Here is a 19,440-nt window from a genome sequence, read left to right as displayed (position 1 = left end):
GAGACAAGTACAATACAGGTGGATGGGTGACAGTGACGAGTAACATTTTGAGGAAAGATGCTGAAAGGCCATCTCTTCGTCTGCAAGATAAGTGATTTACAACAAGGAAGTCAGAGGGGGAGGATATCCCAGGCATGGAAGACAATCAATAGAGTTTTGTTTGTGTTTCTCTGTTCTAGGCACTGGAATGGCACGGTCCCAGCTCACCTGGGAACAAACATAAATAAGTGGGTGTTTGCAGTCAGTGTTGTAAAGTGTTACACGAGGTTTAGGAACGTCTGTCTGGGACCCTGTTACCGAACAGAGGTCCAAGGTGGAAGGGGGTGCGGTGGCAATATTTGGCCTGATCAGGGATGCCAAAAACTGTTACAGAAAACAGGGGCCCCTCCTAAGGATGGTATACTAATACCTACTAGGCTCGTCTGTCTGCCGCCAGAGAAAAGACATCTCTCAATGCCAGAGATTTGTGAAAAGGAAAGGAAGGGTTTATTCAAAGCTATACAGACTTAAAGTAATGACCCAATGTCTCCATTAAAATATCAAAGCCCTTTAGGATAAGCACAGACACCCACAGTGCTTCCTTCCCCCCTGCCCTAATTCGGGGTACCGTATCTCAGGAAAAGAGGCACATGTCCATGTTTCAGGCTGCTGGCACCATCAGCCATGTCGCTGTCCAGGTAGGATCTCCAATTAATCAAAAGTCACTCGGCACCTTCTCACGGTCCACTGGCAAGAATTCTTTGTACCCATTTTCCAGGCCAAGTCTCTCCTGCTTCCCAGGCCACGTGGCCAAAGGGAGCACCCAAAAGCCGAGTGGGCCTCATCTACCAAAGCTGCAGGGGTCCACTCTCCACCAAGAGTGTGTGGCTTTCTTCTTCACCTGGCTGCAGGGGTTCCCATTCTGGCAAAGCTGCATGGCCCTCTCTTTCATCCCGCCAAGAGGGGGTCCTCACTCTGCTAAAACCATGTGCTTCTCCCTTTCACCTGGGCAAGAGGGGGCCCTAACTCTGCATGGCCTAAAACCTCATGGCTCTCTCCTCTCAATGGCTGCTGCGTCTGTGTTTAAATCCCTGCACCAGTCCTCCTTTGCAGCCCCATTTCCGACTCCTCCCACAATCAGTTACACCTCCAGGACTCCCATATCCTCTCAGCTTTACTGGATTGCCATAGTGAGTCTGGGCAGGCATGGCCCCATGGCTTGGAGCCAATCTACTCCAAGCTCTCACGCAGGTGCTGTAACTCAGGGGACCTGCTCCCCAGTTACATCCTGGGTAAAGCCACTCCCTGCTCCCTGGCTCAAAACTTGGCCACAGCTATTTAACACATCTACGAAACCGGTTAAAGGTTATGGATATGTTAAATACCATTCCAGAGGTTAGCTGCAAAACTTGCTATGCAAAACAACTCTCAATGGCCCTGCTCCATTTGTCCCTTTCTCTGGGGGGGTGGGGTGGTGAGGACATCTTACATGTCTTTCTAATATTTCCTGGTCACCTTGAGTTCTGGACCCCATTCCAAATCCCTTTTTGGGGGGCCCCCTCCTGGCTGCACCCTGTTACAAGCCTAGACGGGGGGAAAGGTTCTGTGGCTGGGAGATCATGAGTTTGACTGACACATGATGGCTGAACGTTATTTAGCTGTTAGGTACTACCTTAAAGTGTCTCTGAAACAGGCTGAGATAGATTTACAGGGCAGGAATTCTCCAGGAGACACCGTGTTCCCTGCATTGCTGTGACATTTACTGCCTACAGCTCAATTCTGGGCTTAAAAACCCCCAAACAAAGCAAAAACAAACAAAAAACCCCAAACAAACCTGGTACTAGTGTGCTATCCTAAGGATTCCTTGCTCCTGGGCTCACTGACTCATTCAAAGACTTGGAAATGGACCCATTTACTATTTATATGTTTCATAAGGACTCTTCCCCCTGAGCATTCTACTTCTCTCTCCTGGTCCTCAAATGTGGCAAATCTATTCCGCTTCCTGGCCTTCTCACCCATTGTTCTCTCCTCTTGTGAGATTACTTTCTACTCTCTTTGCTTGAATAAGTCATCCTCTTCATGATGTAGGCCTCAGTTTTAAGGAGTTTTTCTTAGGATTTTCTATGACCGACCCTTTCCCTAGAATAGGGCAGGACACTCTGTACTTTTTCCCCCATAGACTTATTTCCATAATATTAGCAGAATATATAATAATTCATTTGAATTTTTGACTCAGTTAATGGATTGATGAAGGCAGGCACTGTGCTATATATCTCTGTTGTTTCTTGCTACATTTCCAGTGTCCACCACACAGGCATCTAGTAAAATAATTTTTGAAGAAATGAATTAATGAAAAGTAAGACTTATCTTTTTTCTTAGTCTCAAAGAGGATCAGAAGCAACAAAACAGTAGGATAGAATGAAATGCGAAGCCTGGAATTCAGATAATAATAACCACAGCTTCTGAGCAAATGTGATATGCCGATGAATCAGGTTTGCTAACATTATTGTAAATCCATATAATAACTCTGCTAGGACGAAACCTGAAACTCAGGTGAAAAGGCCTTGCTACGAGTCGTGCAGCTGTCTGCGGAAGAAGAGGTGTGTGTGCAGCTCTCTCGGGCTCCAACACTTCCTTCCACCGCATAACGTAGCATTTTATTGGTAGTTACTGTGGGCCAAGGAGACTGGGAGTGAGTGATAGAGAGGTAACTAGTGGCTGGGTGCATCAAGCTGGTACAACAACTCTGAATGAATGAGGGTAGGGTCCAGAGATCAGAAGAGTCTGCTGGGGCAAAGAGAAGCAGGCTGTGCCATGAAACTACAGAGATGAAATATAGTCTAGGGCGGTTGGGTGGACGAGAAGCAAAACAGGATTAAATATCCACATAGAGAGGAGCCAGCTGCCCTGGAGGGCACTGCAGGCCTCCACCCAGGTTCTGGGAAGTTCTGGTTTAACAACCGTGGACTCCGAGCACATCAGCACCAAGAAAAGAAACTCTCACCACCTGAGGATGTGAGCACGGAGTTGTTGCGAGAAGCTGGAGTCGCCATTCCCAAAGCACACCTGTCTAAGTCACCAGACGAAGCCTGTGTAATTGCCAAAAAATCAGGTTCGATAGAGGTTGTGATAAAGGCACAGGGTTGAGCTGGTGGTAATGAAAAGGAACCTTTGAAAGTGGTCTCAGAGGAGCAATGAAATACTTTTTTTTTTCTCCAGAAGAAGCAAAAGCTGTTTCCTCACAAATGACTGCGAAAAAGTTGTTTACCAAGCACACAGGAGAAAAGGGCAGAATTTGCAATCAAGTATTGGTTTGTGAGCATAGGTATCCCAGGAGAGAAGGGTGCTTTGCAATGACAATGGGAAGGTCATTTCAAGGTCCTGTGTGGAGAGGAGGTTCTCCAGGTGGTGTCAACGTGGAAGGTGTTGCTGCAGAGACTCCTGAAGCCGTAGTTGAAGAACGTATTGATGTTGCAGAAGGTATCAGTAAGGAACAAGCTGTCTGGCTTGCACAGTAGATGGGATTCCACCTAATGCTGTGGATTCTGCAGCAGAAAACATGGTTAAGCTTTACCACCTTTTTCTGAAATATGATGTAGCTATAATAGGACTAAATCCAATGGCAGAGGATTCAGATGGAGCCATGCTGTGAATGGATGCAAGGATCAATTTTGATTCTATTTATTTAATTCTTGTTCAAGTACAGTTTCTGCCTTATATTCCCAGCCCTGCCCACCCCCCCCAGTGCTCCCCACCTCCCTCCCATTTCCACCCCCACCTTAGTTATTGTCCATGTGTCCTTTATACTTGTTCATGTGAGTCCTTCCCCTTTTCCCCTGTGATTCTCTCCCCTCTCCCCTCTGGTCCCTGTCATTCTGTTCCGTATTTCAGTGTCTTTGGTCATATTTTGCTTGCTTGTTTTTTGTTGTTTAGATTCCTGTTAACGGTGATATCATATGGTATTTGTCTTTCACCGCCTGGCTTATTTCGCTCAGCATAATGCTTTCTATGCTACAGAAAGGAAGAAGGAGCTCCTACCCTTTGCAACATCATGGATGGAAATGGAACACAATTTTTATTCTAATTCGACTTATCACCAGAAGAAAATCTTTGGTCTCCAGGACTGGACCCAGGAAGCTGGAAGGGACAGAGATGCAGCTAAGGCATTATCCACTACACTGGCCTTGATGGGCGCATGGATATTCTCGTGAAGGGTGCTCGTTTGGCTATGGCCACAGTGGACATCATGAAACTTCATGGAGGGATGCCAGCCACCTTTCTCGATGTCGGTGGTGGTGCTCCAGTCCACCAAGTCACAGAAGCGTTTAAGCTTATCACTTCTGATAAAAAGGTCCTGGCTGTTCTGGTCATCATTTTTGGAGGAATCCTGCAGTGTGGTGTTACTGCACAGGGCATAGTCATGGCAATAGAGGATTTGGGAATGGAAATACCTGTTGTGGCATGGTTACAAGCTGCATGAGTGGATGACGCTAAGGCGCTGATCATGGACGGTGGGCTGAGAGTCCTTTCTGGTGATGACTTGGACGAAGCTGCTAAAATGGTTGTCAAGCTTTCTGAAATAGTGACCTTGGCCAGACAAACCCAGGTGGATGTGAAATTTCAGTTGCCAGTGTGATCTGAGAATACAGTGGCCGGCCGAATGTTCTAAATGTGTGATGATTAGTAAAAGTACTGTGTTCTGTGTTATTGTTCCTTTTCTCTTCAGTATATGAGCGTGATATTGCCATCTAGGGATAACGACTTTTAAAATCATTTGGTCTGCATTTACTTCTGTTGTTGAGAATGGGTTGTTTGTTTGAAGAATGTGTAATAAGGTTACCTGGTTACCTTTGCTGCAGCCTTCTTGGTCACTCCTACAGAATGTGATTGGCCACATGCTAGTTTACCATTGTTGGGTACAACATTCTTCATTAATGAGTCCTACGAAAAAATCAAATGTGAATATAAAGCTTTATTCTTTAGTGTTAGAAATATTGTATCTAATTCCTAGCCTCATTCATAGAGTGATGTAATAAAACAATGTTTTATGGAAGGAGTATTTATCTTTAATGCCAACTAACTCACTAAATAGATCAATCACTATTTATAGACAAAGCTTTCAAACACTCCTCAGAATATTCTTTTCGATATTTTAGTGAAGTAACCTCATGATCTGAGCATGGTTTTCATCATTACAGAACACCAAGAGCTGCAAATCCTCATGAGCCTATGGTATGGAGAAGGACCTGTAGGTTTGTGTCCAGTGATGGTATATTTGCCAAGAACTTGGCAGACAATCTCAATCTTGGTTAATAAAAGTCTTCTTTCCTGTAACTACCCAAGGAGTAACACACCAAGGCACATCATAATTACATTAGCCAAGATTAAAATGAAGGAGAGAATCCTAGAAGCAGCAAGAGATAAGGGGACATTCACCTACAAAGGAGTGCCCATCAGACTCAGCGGATTTCTCAAAAGAGACCTTACAGGTAAGAAGGCATTGGAAAGAAGTATTCCAAGTCATGAAAGACAAGGACCTACATCCAAAGTTGCTCTATCCAGCAAAGCTTTCATTTAGAATGGAAGGACAGGTAAAGTGCTTCTCAGATAAGATCAAATTCACAGAGTTCATCATCACCATTATTCATGTAATAATCACCTTATTATATGAAATGTTAAAGGGACTTATCTAAGAAAAAGAAGATAAAAACATGTATACTAAAATGACAGCAAACTCACAATTACTAACAACCACACCTAAAATAGAAACAAACTAAGAAAACAACTAGAACAGGAACAGAACCACAGAAATGGAGATCACATGGAGGGTTAGCAACAGGGGAGTGGGAGGAGGAGAGAGGGGGGAAGGTACAGAGAATAAGTAGCATAGATGGTAGGTAGAAAATAGACAGGGGGAGAGTAAGAATAGCATGGGAAATGTAAAAGCTAAAGAACTTAAGACACACGGACATGAACTAAAGGGGGGGAATGTGGGAGGGAGAGGGTGTGCAGGGTGGAGGGGAATGAACAGGGGAAATAGGACAACTGTAATAACATAATCAAGAAAATATATTTAAAAAATGGAAAAAAAGTCTCCTGATGTGGAAAGGAAAAAAGAAAAAAAAAGATCCAAACAGAGGATCTTTCGGAAAGACCCAGAGGTGTGGGGGTCTCTGGGTCATGGTCTCTCTAGTCCAGGGGCCCCGAAGCAGAGGTTGCCGCAGAATGGGGCTGGGGGCCTGTCTGGCACACCCTGCGCCTTGCAGACCGCCCTCCCCACCCCGACTCAGGGCCACGTCAGGAGAGAAGCTCGGCAATACACATCAGTACACGTTTTTACTGCTCGTGTGCACAGGGTCTGCCTTTCACCTGGCTTCTCCTTTCTCTCTCTCCTTCCAGTGAAGCTCCTAGACTCAGTTGTTCATTTCTGTTTTACTAATCATTATATTATTTTACATACGGACAACCATAGACCTACTTTTGTCCTACTCTATGTATGCATTGTGCCCATTTATTCTTTTCAGTAGTTACTTGGCGAAATTTCTTCTCCTGCCAGAGAAATGGCAAGTCCAATTTTAAATGTCTCACATTGTTTTTGTAGGACGTATGACTACGGTGCTCAGTTTGTTTCTCTTTTACAGAGGGTCTTAGAGTACTCGTATACACACACATATGGTGTGTGTATCTTAGAATTCTTCACATATGTAATATATAGCATATTAACATCCTGTGTAAAAACAATATATACAATTTATAACGTAATCATATTATTATAGAAATCATATTATGTAAACAATTTACATATTCTGTGTAAATAAATAGAATATATAAAAGTTATTTTTTACATAGAATGTTGTCTTAAATGGATCCCCATGGAGTTCTTCCAGATGCACTAGTTTAATTTACTGCCCATTCATTTTTATATATTTTTATTCCATTTAAAACAATTGCTTTCTAGTGAGATTGTCATTTATCTGAAAATAGAAATCAGCGCTATCTGATTTGCTAGCTTGTTTTTCTCTCATAGGCAATATGATTGCCCTTGGGGTGTAGACTTTAAGTTTGCTTTCTGACACAGAGTGTTCAGACACGTCTTTCTGCTTCCCCTGACTTTCCCACCTTGTCTGGTTCCCAGGCCATTGCTGGTCTGGGTGCAGTGAAGGCTTCTGAGATCACTGGCTACCCTTCCCTGGTTTACCTATGACTTTCAAACTGATAATCTAAAATGGAATCTTATTTTAATTTTCTCCCAAAGCAAAGACATTCTAAGATGATGCTTTATAGTAAAAATCTACCACAGAGAAAACAACAATAACAACAAATGCCATCCCAAATTAAAAATCATGAAATAAAAACAATGTAGAGAATTTTGCATCTACATTGTTTTTTTTCTGTGCAAGAAAATTTATGTCTTTTTTGTTGTTGTTTTCACAACTCACAGGACTCATGGCTAGGATTAATCACAGCAAAAGGATGCAAAGCAAGATCACAGGGAACAGGTTCATTGGGTAAGGTCTGGGGGAATCCAGGAGCAAGCTGGGGGACCCCCACAGCACATACTTAATTTCCCAGGAAAGGAGTTGTGACAACACATGGGAAATGTTGCCAACCAGGGAAACTCATTAGAGATTCAGAGCCTGTGGGTTTTATCAGGGGCTGTTCATGCGAGCACCCTCCCACTTGGCCCAGATTCCCATCTACCAGAAGGAAAGCAGGTGTTCAGCCTGAACCATATTGTTTGCACAAACAGCCTAAGCACAGAGAGCCATACTTATCATTTAGGAAATGTTGGAACTGTCCCAAATCTAAGTTCCCAGGTGCCAGCCGAGGGCCAACCTTGCAAGCTCCCACTTCATAAAATAGCAGTCACACCTGCTTTGTTAATTCTTTTTAAAAATTACGTTTTATTGATTATGCTATAAAAGTTGTACCAATTTTTCCTCTTTGTTCCCCTCCACTCAGCAGCCCCTATTCCCTAAGAGAGTCCCGCACTATTTTTTTAAAAAAATATTTTATTAATTATGCTATTCAGTTGTCCCATTTCCCCCCCTTTATTCTGCTCCACCTTGTACACCCCCTCCCACCCACATTCCCCCCCCTTTAGTTCATTTCCATGGGTCATAAGTTCTTTAGCTTCTACATTTTCCATACTATTCTTGCCCTCACCCTGTCTATTTTCTACCTACCATCTATGCTACTTATTCTCTGTACATTTTCCCCCTCTCTCTTCCTCCCACTCCCCTGTTGCTAACCCTCCATGTGATCTCCATGTCTGTGGTTCTGTTCCTGTTCTAGTTGTTTGCTTTTGTTTTTGTTTTAGGTGTGGTTGTTAATAATTGTGACTTTGCTGTCATTTTACTAAACATGTTTTTTATCTTCTTTTTCTTAGATCAGTCTCTTTAACATTTCATATAATTAGGGCTTGGTGGTGATGAACTCCTTCAAATTGACCTTGTCTGAGAAGCACTTTATATGCCCTTCCATTCTAAATGAAAGCTTTGCTGGATAGAACAATCTTGGATGGAGGTCCTTGTCTTTCCTGACTTGGAATACTTCTTTCCAGCCCCTTCTTGCCTACAAAGTTTCTTTTGAGAAATTGCCTGACGGTCTTATGGGCACTCTTTTTTAGGTAATTGTCTCCTTTTCTCTTGCTGCCTTTAAGATTCTCTCCTTCATTTTAATCTTGGGTAATGTAATTATGATGTGCGTTGTGTTCCTTCTTGGGTCCAACTTGTTTGGGACTGTCTGAGCTTCCTGGAAGTCTATTTCCTTTGCCAGATTGGGGAAGTTCTCCTTTATTATTTTTTCAAATAAGTTTTCCACCTGTTGCTCTTCCTCTTCCCCCTTTGGTACCCCTATAATTCAGATGTTGGAATGTTTAAAGATGTCCTGGAGGTTCCTAAGCCTCTCCTTATTTTTTTGAATTCTTGTTTCTTCATTTTTTTCTGGTTGGTTGTTTCTTTCTTCTTTCTGGTTCACTCCATTGATTTGAGTCCTAGTTTTGTTTCCATCACTATTTGTTCCCTGTGCATTTTCCTTCCTTTCACTTAGTGTAGCCTTCATTTTTTCATCTAATTTGTGACCAAAATCAACCATTCTGTGAGCATCCTGATTACCAGTGCTTTGAATTTTGCATCTGATAAGTTGGCTATCTCTTGGTTGCTTAGAAGTATTGGCTCTGGGGCTTTGATCTGTTCTTCCATTTGAGGCTTTTTCTTTGCGGGGAAGGGGGTCTGGTCACGCCTGTTACAAATGAGGGGTGGAGAGCCTTAGGTGTTCACCAGGGCAGGACAACCCAGTGGCTGGGTTGTGATGTTGTATGTGGGGGCGGGGTCAGAGAGGGGCAATGGCACTTGTTCAGTTCTCTCTTGTGTTTCAATCCCTTCTGCCACTTCCCACAAGCAAGTTGGTCCCTTCTGGTGCTGGTTCTAAGGCTTGTGGGCTTGTGGATGTTCTAGGACCCTGTGTGTCTCTCCAGCAAATTCTCCTGTGGGGTTGGGAGTCTTTTCCTGCACCTCAGCCCCCACAAGTATTTTCAATCAGTGATGTTAGGCTTTATTTTCTGGCACTGGGGCCCTGGATTGCATACTAACCCTGGGTCTCCCTGTCCATTTTTCACCTGGTTTATCTGTGTGCAAAATGTGTGTCCACAGTAAGCCAGCCACCTTGTGTGCCTCACTGGGTCTGCCTGTTTCTTCCCCATGCCCGGGGTCCACCAGCCACCACTTTTTCCTGCCTTGACCCCTCTCCGCCAGTCGCCACCTCTGCCTATTTTATTGGTCTGGATGAATGGTTGTTGGTCTTCTGTACAGTTCAATTTTCTGTCAGTTCTGGTTGTTTTTTTCTTTCTAAATTTTTGTTGTCCTTAAATTTGGTTGTGCAAGGAGGCACAGTGTGTCTACCTATGCCTCCATCTTGGTCAGAAGTCCCCCCACTATTATTCATGTATATGAGTCAAGTATATAAGTTCTTGGGCTACTTAATTTTCTATACTGTACTTCACACCCCTGTGGCTATTCTGTAACTACCCATTTGTACTTCTTAATTTCCTCAACTCCTCACCCATTCCCTCACATTCCCCTCCTATCTGGCAACCATCAAAATGCTCTCTGTATCCACGGCTCTATCTCTGTTATTCTTGTTCACTTAGCTTGTTTTATAGATTCAATTTTTGATCGATGTATATTTATTGCCACTTTATCGTCTATAGTTTTGATCTTCTTTTTCTTCAATGAGCCCTTTAACATTTCATGTAACAATGGTACTATGATGATGAACTCCTTTAGTTTTTTCTTGTCTGGGAAGCTCTTTACCTGTCCTTTGATTCCAAATGATAGCTTTGCTGGGTAGAGCAATTTTGGCTGTAGGTCCCTGCTTTTCATGACTTTAAGTACTTTTTGCCAATTCCTTCTAACCAGCAAATTTTCTTTTGAGAAATCAGCTGAGAGTCTTATGGGAAATTCCCTGTAGGTAACTAACTGCTTTCCTCTTGCATATTTTAAGAGTTTCTCTTCAACTGTTAGCATTTTAATTATGATGTGTCTTGGAGTGGGCCTCTTTGCATCCCTCTAGTTTGGGACTTTCTTTGCTTCCTTGGATGTGCATGTCTATTTTCTTCACAAATTAGGGAAGTTTTTGTTCATTATTTTTTCAAATAGATTTTCAATTTCTTACTCTTTCTCTTTGCCTTCTGGCACCCCAGTGTGTGAATGTTTGACCTCGTGAAGTTGTCCCAGAGGCTGCTTATATTATCCTCATTTTTAAATTCTTTTTCTTCATCTTCTTCTGATTGGTTGTTTTTTACTTCCTTATGTTCCAAATCATTGATTTCATTACTGGCTTCATCCACTCTACTGTTTTTAAAATTATTTTTAATTTTTTATCATATTTATTTATTTATTTAATTATAGTAGTGTTTCTTTTTAAAATTTATTTAATTATTTTTTAAGTACAGTATTCTGTCTATTACTCCCATCCTATCCCATCCCCCCATGCTCCCCCCTCCCTTCCATTTCCACCCTTCTCAGTTATTGTCCATGTATCCTTTATATATGTTCCTCTAAATCCCTCCCCTATTTCCCCTGAAATTCCCTCCCTTCTGGTCACTGTCAGCCTGTTCTCTATTTCAGTGTCTTTGGTTATATTTTGCTTGCTTGTTTGTTTTGTTGTTTAGCTTCCTGTTAACGGTGAGATCATATGGTATTTGTCCTTCAACACCTGGCTTATTTCACTCAGCATAATGTTTTCCAGTTCTATCCATGCTGTTGCAAAAGGTAGGAGCTCCTTCTTTCTTTTTTTTTTTTAATATATTTTATTGATTATACCATTACAGTTGTTCTATTCCCCCCCTTCAGTCCCCTCCACCCGCACCCTCCCTTCCCCACCATTCTCCCCCCCTTAGTTTATAACCACGTGTCTCAAGTTCTTTGGATTCTATATTTCCCCCACTATTCTTGCCCTCCCCCCTATCTATTTTATACCTACCATCTATGCTATTTTCTGTGCCTTCCCCCACCTTCTCCTCCTCCCGCCTCCCTGTTTCTAACCCTCCATGTGTTCTTCATTTCTATGGTTCCACTCCTGATCTATCTGTCCTCTTGGTTTGCTTTTGTTTTAGGTGTGGTTGTTAATAACTGTGTGTTTGCTGTCCTTTCACTGTTAATATTTTTTATCTTCTTTTTCTTAGATAAGTCCCTTTAGCATTTCATATAATAAGGGCTTGGTGCTGATGAACTCCTTGAACTTGACCTTATCTGAGAAGCACTTTATCTGTCCTTCCATTCTAAATGAAAGTTTTGCTGGATAAAGCAATCTTGGCTGTAGGTCTTTGGATTTCATGACTTGGAATACTTCTTTCCAGCCCCTTCTTGCCTGGAAGGTCTCTTTTGAGAAATCCGCTGACAGTCTGATGGGTACTCCTTTGTAGGTGACTGTCCCCTTATCTCTTGCTGCTTCTAGGATTCTCTCCTTCATTTTAGTCTTGGCTAATGTAATTATGATGTGCCTTGGTGTGTTCCTCCTTGGGTCCAACTTCTTTGGGAGTCTCTGAGCTTCCTGGATTTCCTGGAAGTCTATTTCCTTTGCCAGACTGGGGAAGTTCTCCTTTATTATTTGTTGAAATACGTTTTCCACTCGTGGCTGTTTCTTTCCCCCTTCTGGTACCCCTATAATCCGGATGTTGGAACGTTTAAAGATGTCCTGGAGGTTCCTAAGCCTCTCCTCATTTTTTTTGAATTCTCATTTCTTCATTCCTTTCTGGTCGGATGTTTCGTTCTTCCTTCTGGTCCATTCCATTGATTTGTGTCCCCGTTTCCTTTCCATCACTATTGGTTTCCTGTGCATCTCCCTTCATTTCAATTAGTTTAGCCTTCATATGTTCCTCTAATTTGTGACTTTGTTCCTCTAATTTGTGACAATAATCAACCAGTTCTGTGAGCATCCTGATAAACAGTATCTTGAAGTGTGCATCTGAGAGGCTTGCAATCTCTTGGTCGCTTAGAGTTATTGGCTCTGGGACTTTGAGTTCTTCTTGTGCCATTTTTCGGGTTGTTCGTGCCTGTTCCATAGCAGGATCAGAGCCCTAAAATGTTCACTAGAACAGGGCAACTAAGTAGCTGGGTTGTGACGCTGTATGTGGGGGCGGGGTCAAAGAGGGACTATGGGGTCCTGTCCGCCACCTGCCGCCACAGCCCTCACTGGTGCAGCAGTTGATGCTGTCACCGGGCCCACGCGTTTCGTCCCACTGCACGTGAGTGTGCCACTGCCGTCAGCCCTCGCCCCCTGGGGCCATCGTGGTCTGTCTCACTGTGCGCGAATATGCGCCCGCGGTCTGCCCCGCACCCCAACTGGTTCCGGTCTGCCTGCGCGCCTGGGTCGGGGGCCCTGTCCTGCCCGACCCTGCTCGCTGCTGGCTCTGCCCCTCTTACCGTCCCTGTTGAATGGTTGGACTTCCGTAGAATTCAATTTTCTGTCCTTTGGTTGTGTCTTTGTTTCTCCAAACCTTTGTTGTATTCAAACTTGGTTGTGGGAGAAGGCACAGTGTTTCCACCTATGCCTCCATCTTGTCGGAAGTCCTCCTTCTTTCTTTCTGCAGCATAGAATTCCATTGTGTATATGTACCATAGTTTTTGGATCCATTCATTTACTGATGGGCACCTTGGTTGCTTCCAACTCTTGGCTATTGTAAATTGTGCTGCTTTGAACATTGGGGTGCATGTGTTCTTTGGGATTGGTGTTTTAGGGTTCTTAGGATACAATCCTAGCAGTGGAATTGCTGGGTCAAAGGACAGGTCCAATTTTAGTTTTCTGAGAAAATTCCATACTGTTTTCCGTAATGGTTGTACCAGTCTACAATCCCACCAACAGTGGACCAGCGTCCTCTTTTCCCCACACCCTCTCCAACATTTGTTGTTTATTGCTTTGTTTATGATAGCCATTCTCACCAGTGTAAAGTGGTATCTCATTGTGTTTCTACTGTTGTTTTATTGTAAATTGTTCTGTATTTCAAATACCATACCCTTCATTTCTGACTGGATCTTTTTTATGCTGTTGAGGTCCTCATTGAGTTCCTTGAGCATCCTTATAACCAGTGTTTTGAACTCTGCATCTGATAGATTGCTTATCTCCATTTAATTTAGCTCTTCCTGAATTTCGATCTGTTCTTACATTTAGGCCATATTTCTTTATGTCCTCATTTTGACAATCTCCCTGTATTTGTTGCTGTGTATTAGGTAGAGCTTTTTTGACTACAGGTTTTGGTAGTGTGCCTAATGTAGCAGGCATATGTAGTTTCCAGTGGCACAACTTCCCCTATCACCCAAGCTAGATATTCAAGGTACATCCTTCTTGTTGGCTGAGTACCCCTTCCTCTTGTGGTTGAGACTTGTTTCCTTTGGGCAGACAAGTGGGAGGGACTTACCCAGGCCAGTCAGCTGCAAGGATTGTCTGTGAATACTTTCCACAAATATCCACCCCCTGTGGATCATCAGCAATGCAGGGGCCGGGTGATGGTGTTCCAGTGTGGTCTGTAGCTGTCCACTGGGTGTGCGGGCTCTGGGATTTCCTGGATGGTGTAGTTCAAGGTCAGTCCCCATCTGTATTTTGCCTGAGGCCACCCTGCCTGAGATACAAAGCAATCTGAGATGGCTGCTACTTGTGCTGGGCTTGAAGATTCCCAGATGAAGCCAAGCTGTGAATGTAGGCTGGCTTGCTGCTAGTGCCAGGCCTGGGGCTCACTGAGGTCAGCTGTTGCTTGTTTGAGAGGGTTTAAGAAATTGTGAGGCATGAGCCAAGACTGATCATTCATATAGAAAAGCAGCTTGGGTGGGCCCATGAATTGTGAGGGGCGGAGTCTCTGGGGATCTCTAAGGTGGCTCAGTGTTAGCCATGTTGATAGAGTTTTAGTTATGGCACCAGCTTGCAGCTTTTTGTGGGGGAGGGTTTAGAAAAAGGTTTAGGACAATGACTTCTGCTCACCTTGATGCCAGGCACTTCAGTTCCTCCCTTGATGGCACTGGTGCCTTTCAAGCTGCTACCCTGGTGCTGGAGCTCAGAGGGAGTGAGTCTGAGTAGGTGAGTCCATGTGTGGGTTCTTTAAGAGGAGCTGCTTGGGCTCCAGCAGTTTCTTCCACCGACTTAATTTCCACTGGTTCTCACAGCCAGAAGTTGTGGGGACTTATCTGCCTGCCGCTGGAACCCTGGGCTGGGAGGTCTGGTGTGGAGCTGGGATTCCTTGCTCCTGAGATATTCCTCCCAAATTTTTATCTACCAATGTGGATATGGGACAGCCTGTTCAGCGTCTGTGCCCCTCCCACCAGCCTGGATGGATGTAGTTTCTTTAATTCCATGGTTGTCAGACTTCCATTCAATTTGATTTCTGATGGTTCTGAGTGATGGCTGTTCTATATTTTAGTTGTAATTTTGATGTGGTTGTGCGAGGAGGCATACCATGTCTTCCTACTTTGCCATCTTGACCAGAAGTCCAAAAATTTATGTGTCTTGGTCAAAATTCTTTTCAACTAAAAATGGAAATTCTTCTCTAGAGGAGCATTTATATTTAGGTATTATAACCTTAATATTGCCATCATCTTCATTGCCATCAATATTATCTTCTTCAACATCACCATTCATTTTGTACTTATAACCAAAGCCAGCTTTTGTTTGTCCAAGATTATTATCTCTAAACTTTATATTTAATTTTTCTCTGCAAGACAAGTATAGTTCCAGTCTTTAACTATTTAAATTCCCAGAAAGCCTCCAAAAATTTATATCCCTTAGACATTGACTGTCAAAAATTGACCATGCAGTGACTCAAAAATGAGCTAAAGACTAATAATTCACAGTAAAAAAATATGATCCAAATTCTCAAAGTAACTGTCCTTTGGGTTACTTTGGGTGAATCAGTCCTCCCTCCCTCTGTCTCTTTTCTTTTTGAGTGACAGTGAATGGACGGTTTCTGTGGAAATCTCTTCACTTGAGTGACAAAATGGTATCCAGTGCAAGAACAAGACTATTCAGGAAGCCGTCCACCTCTCTGCATCCATCATCTACTAAATGAATGCTACTGACCTTTGTAATGTTCCTTGCACCATGTTAGTAACAAAAGAATATGCAAAAAGAACAATGAGAAGGGGGATAGCTTCGCAAGTATCTTCACGTCTACTTGGAGACACAGTATATAAACCTACATAGAAATAAATGCATGTATCTGTGCATGATTATCATGCTTGACCACAAAGTAAAAGAAATTGAAAACAACTGCAAAACATGACCTTAGATGTTGGTTGAACAGGTCTGATAATATATGCAAATGGAGTTAGGAATTGCTGTGGCTGAAATCATCCAGGAAATAGCCTTAGGATAATTTCTATATCTTTCCTTCACACATTTATCTCCCAAAGGACTGGGGACCCCTTACATTTATTCAGCATTTACTAAGTGCTTGATGGATACCAGGAGCTGCACAGTGAGAGGCCATCGATCACAGAATGAACAGGCATGAGTTTCCATTGCCTTACCAAAACTTTAATATTTTTTCCCCCTTTCTTTCCAGAAAACTCTGCATTCCTGATTTTCTGAATATCACTAAAGTCTTTTTCATTAGCCTTAGCCTTTACCTTAGGAAAAAGTCCTAAGAGAAGGCAGTAACCAGGAAAGAAGGGTCTTCTAAGAAATAGTTCTTCCCCACAGTGTTGGATAGGTCAGACCCATACTTAACAGTATCTCAGGGGATGCAAGCGGGTTATGGGGGAGCAGGGACTTAGGGATTTGTCTTAAAACAACATTTGCATAGCAAGTACAATAATTTTATTTGGATTCTGTGTTTTAATTGGTTTGAGGGAGTAGGGAGAGAAGAAGATGGATAGCATTGGAAAAAAGTTGAAGACTGTCCCAAGCCACTCCTTTGTGTTGACATTGTTGGTAGGACTCTGGCGTTCTACTATTGCTACAGCTGAATGTCTCACAAGCTAAAAAAGCCATCTTGCAAGCTTAAAAAAAAAGCAGTTTCTATAGCAACCCTCAAACCATTTGAAGGAAGACTAGAGACTCCTTTCCTATAGCCAAGGAAGCAGAAATGGAAATTAATTAAATGTATATTTTGTACATTCGGGATAATACATATTCAGGGGAAGTATATTTCTTCCATGTCATGTCTTACATCTGACTTAAATCCTAGACTATGAAGTACTGATGAATCTCAGTGCCTTAATTAGTTTCCCAGGACATGTTTAGACTGTTAGAAGCATTAACATGATGATAAAGGACGTGTTGTAGACCCTGACTGCCAAATCCATGTTCTGCTCGGACACTTATTCTCTTCTCGATTTTGGTTTATTGACATATCTGCTTTTTCAGTTTCTCATCTTTCAAATGGAAACTAACATGATATCTACTCATAATGTTTTTGTAAACGTTAAAGAAATGAATGTGTATAGGCACTTAGAACAGTGCCTGGCAAATAATAACAGTTCAGTGATGATTAACTATTATAACAGAGTTTTTCACAGACTAGTCAACTTTCTATTTCACAGATGCAATGTGAGTTCATAGTATATGTGTTATGAAGACATACAAGTAAATTCAACTAGCATTTTATGGCTACCTACTTTACACAAGGCATCATACTTGACACAGTGGGTAATGAACAATAAATCCTGTTTTATTTCTGCCCTTAAGTTGTTTATTACCCAGTGAGAAAAGAGGAAGGAGACATCCAGACAACCATTTATAACCCAGATTCCAAGGGCATAAGGGCTTACTAGAGGGCCATTTCTTAGCCTCTCTCCTCTTCTCCAGGTACTTTGGCCTGCTTTTGGTTTCTGGAATGCACTAAGCTTATTCTTGCCCAGGGACCTTTGTTTTTGTTGTTCCTTTGTTGAATTATTTGGACTGGTTCTTAGAGGGACTGGTTTCTTGTGGTCATTTGGGTCTCAGCTCCTGTGTCACCTCCTTAGAGACACCTGCCCTGAACACCCTTCCAAAGGTTGGTTCCTCCTGGTCATTTTCTTTTTCTTTTTTTTAAAGATTTTATTTATTTGTCTTTAGAGGGGAAGAGAAGGAGCGAAGGAGAGAAATATCAATGTATGGTTGCCTCTTGTGCGTCCCCTGCTGGGAACTGGCCTGCAACCCAGGCATGTGCCCTGACTGGGAATCAAACCGCGATCGTGTGGTTTGCAGGCCTAAACTCAGTCCACTGAGCTACACCAGCCAGGGCCCTCCTGGTCATTTTCTACCAGAGCACTCTGTTTCTTTGTTTTTTATTTCCAGCATTTTAACATTTATAATTATTGATTTTAATTAGCTTGTTTAGTTGTCCATCTCATTGGTTATACTGAAGTTTCCATGAGACAAGGGACCATTTTTGTTTTATTCTCAGGTTTGTCCTCAGGGCCTTTCGCAGTGTTCGGTGTCTAGTAGTTACTACTAGAATGAGCAAAGGAATGAATGAGGAGAAAACAATAGCTTTGACTAGGAACTCCACAAAGTTTTAAAGAGAGAGGTGGGAAATGTAGGGTAGGCATTGGAGGGGCTGAGAGCACCATAATTAAGATGTGGAGAATTGACGCCCTTAATCTGCTTCTGAAGGAGCACCCATCTTCTGACCTTTAGCGCATAACCGCAAAGTCATGTTTCACGTTTCCTGCGTATCCCAAGAAGCCGCTTCTCCCTACCTTGCCCCTGTTACTGTGTGACTTTTCCTTCTATTGTCCTGTCTTTCCAATTTTGTCATCCATCCACTTACAGAAATGTACCAGAATAGAGTGCCATCTTGTTGCTCCAAAGCTGGAGATTTTGCTAAAACATTCACACCCACACTCAAATTATGCATTCACCGGGGACTGCACAGATAGTGCAATCATGTTTATGCAGCTGAGAGCCAGAAAAGATCAGGTGAACGGTGGAGATCACTTAACTGAGAGCTGTGGGCTCCCATTAACGGTGATAACCACAGACTAATTTCACTGCTGAACGAGGGCTGTCAGATAATTAAGAAAAGTGCGTGCCAGAATGCCAGTGCGTATTTCTTCCAAATTAATACGGCCTCATCAGATAGGTTGTATTAAAAACAGGCCCTATATGGTACAAGATCACTTATTGGCTTAATTAATAAGAATCAACAGGTGGTGTCAGTGCCTGCATTAACCTTGGCAGCAGTTGGGGATTTGGGGATTTGGGAAAGGCAACTGAGCAAGAATGATCTGCTAGGGCGTAAATCTGTGCTTTCAAAATAGCTTCTGAAATGGAGACTGGCTGTGCTCTGATGCAGCTGCTGTGATCTCCCTATGGGTCTTTCCCCCCACCCAGGATCTCCGCTGGGTGGACCCACCAGGCATTCCAGAGCAAGGTAGGGACCCTGCCCAGGGAGAGACAGATGTATAGTTCAAAGCCACAAGAGCCACTGGCAGAGATGAATCAACAAAGTACAAAACTGCAAGAATTTCTAATTCTGTTAGCCAAAAAGATTCCAGAAATCAAAGGTCAGGGACACTGATCATGTGCAAAAAGGTAAAGATTTAGACGTGACCTTGTCAAAACTGTTAAGCAATAATGCAATCTCTTCTACAGAGTTCCTGATAAGGGGTTTATGTAGCCCAAGTTAAACCTCTTCAGAGAGCTGTTAGGTGCAAAGTCCCTCATTCAATTTTTGGAGAATTTGGGGATTCTTAACTTCCTAGATCAGGAAAAACTATTGCTTTGGATAAGTGAAATGTCCTGGAAATGTCCAGTTATTGGAATTGCATTCATCTTTGGGTTGCCAGAGTTAGCAAATAGTAGATGTCCAGTTAAATTTGAATTTTAGATAAACATGCAGCATTAGGAACATACTTAATGCTAAAAAATTGTTTTCTTAAATTCAGATTTAAATGGGTGCCTTATATGTTATCCTAACAACTGTAGGTTGTTTTAATTCACTTTATCTTTAAGTGAAATATCTTCTGCATTCTCAATGAGGATGGAGAC

The 19,440-nt window shown here is 42.6% G+C and overlaps 1 pseudogene; it reads left to right on the top strand.

Moving 5' to 3' along the window:
* Positions 1-663: 663 nt before the first annotated feature.
* On the top strand, positions 664-4,615 carry LOC118983841 (succinate--CoA ligase [ADP-forming] subunit beta, mitochondrial-like; annotated as a pseudogene).
* Positions 4,616-19,440: the final 14,825 nt, after the last annotated feature.

This window comes from Sturnira hondurensis, unplaced genomic scaffold, assembly GCF_014824575.4.
Source record: "Sturnira hondurensis isolate 20B ecotype Veracruz unplaced genomic scaffold, ASM1482457v3 Scaffold0000022, whole genome shotgun sequence".
NCBI classification, from domain to species: Eukaryota; Metazoa; Chordata; class Mammalia; order Chiroptera; family Phyllostomidae; genus Sturnira; species Sturnira hondurensis.
Note: the sequence above shows the minus strand (reverse complement) of the source record. Positions and strands in the feature narration are given on the sequence as shown.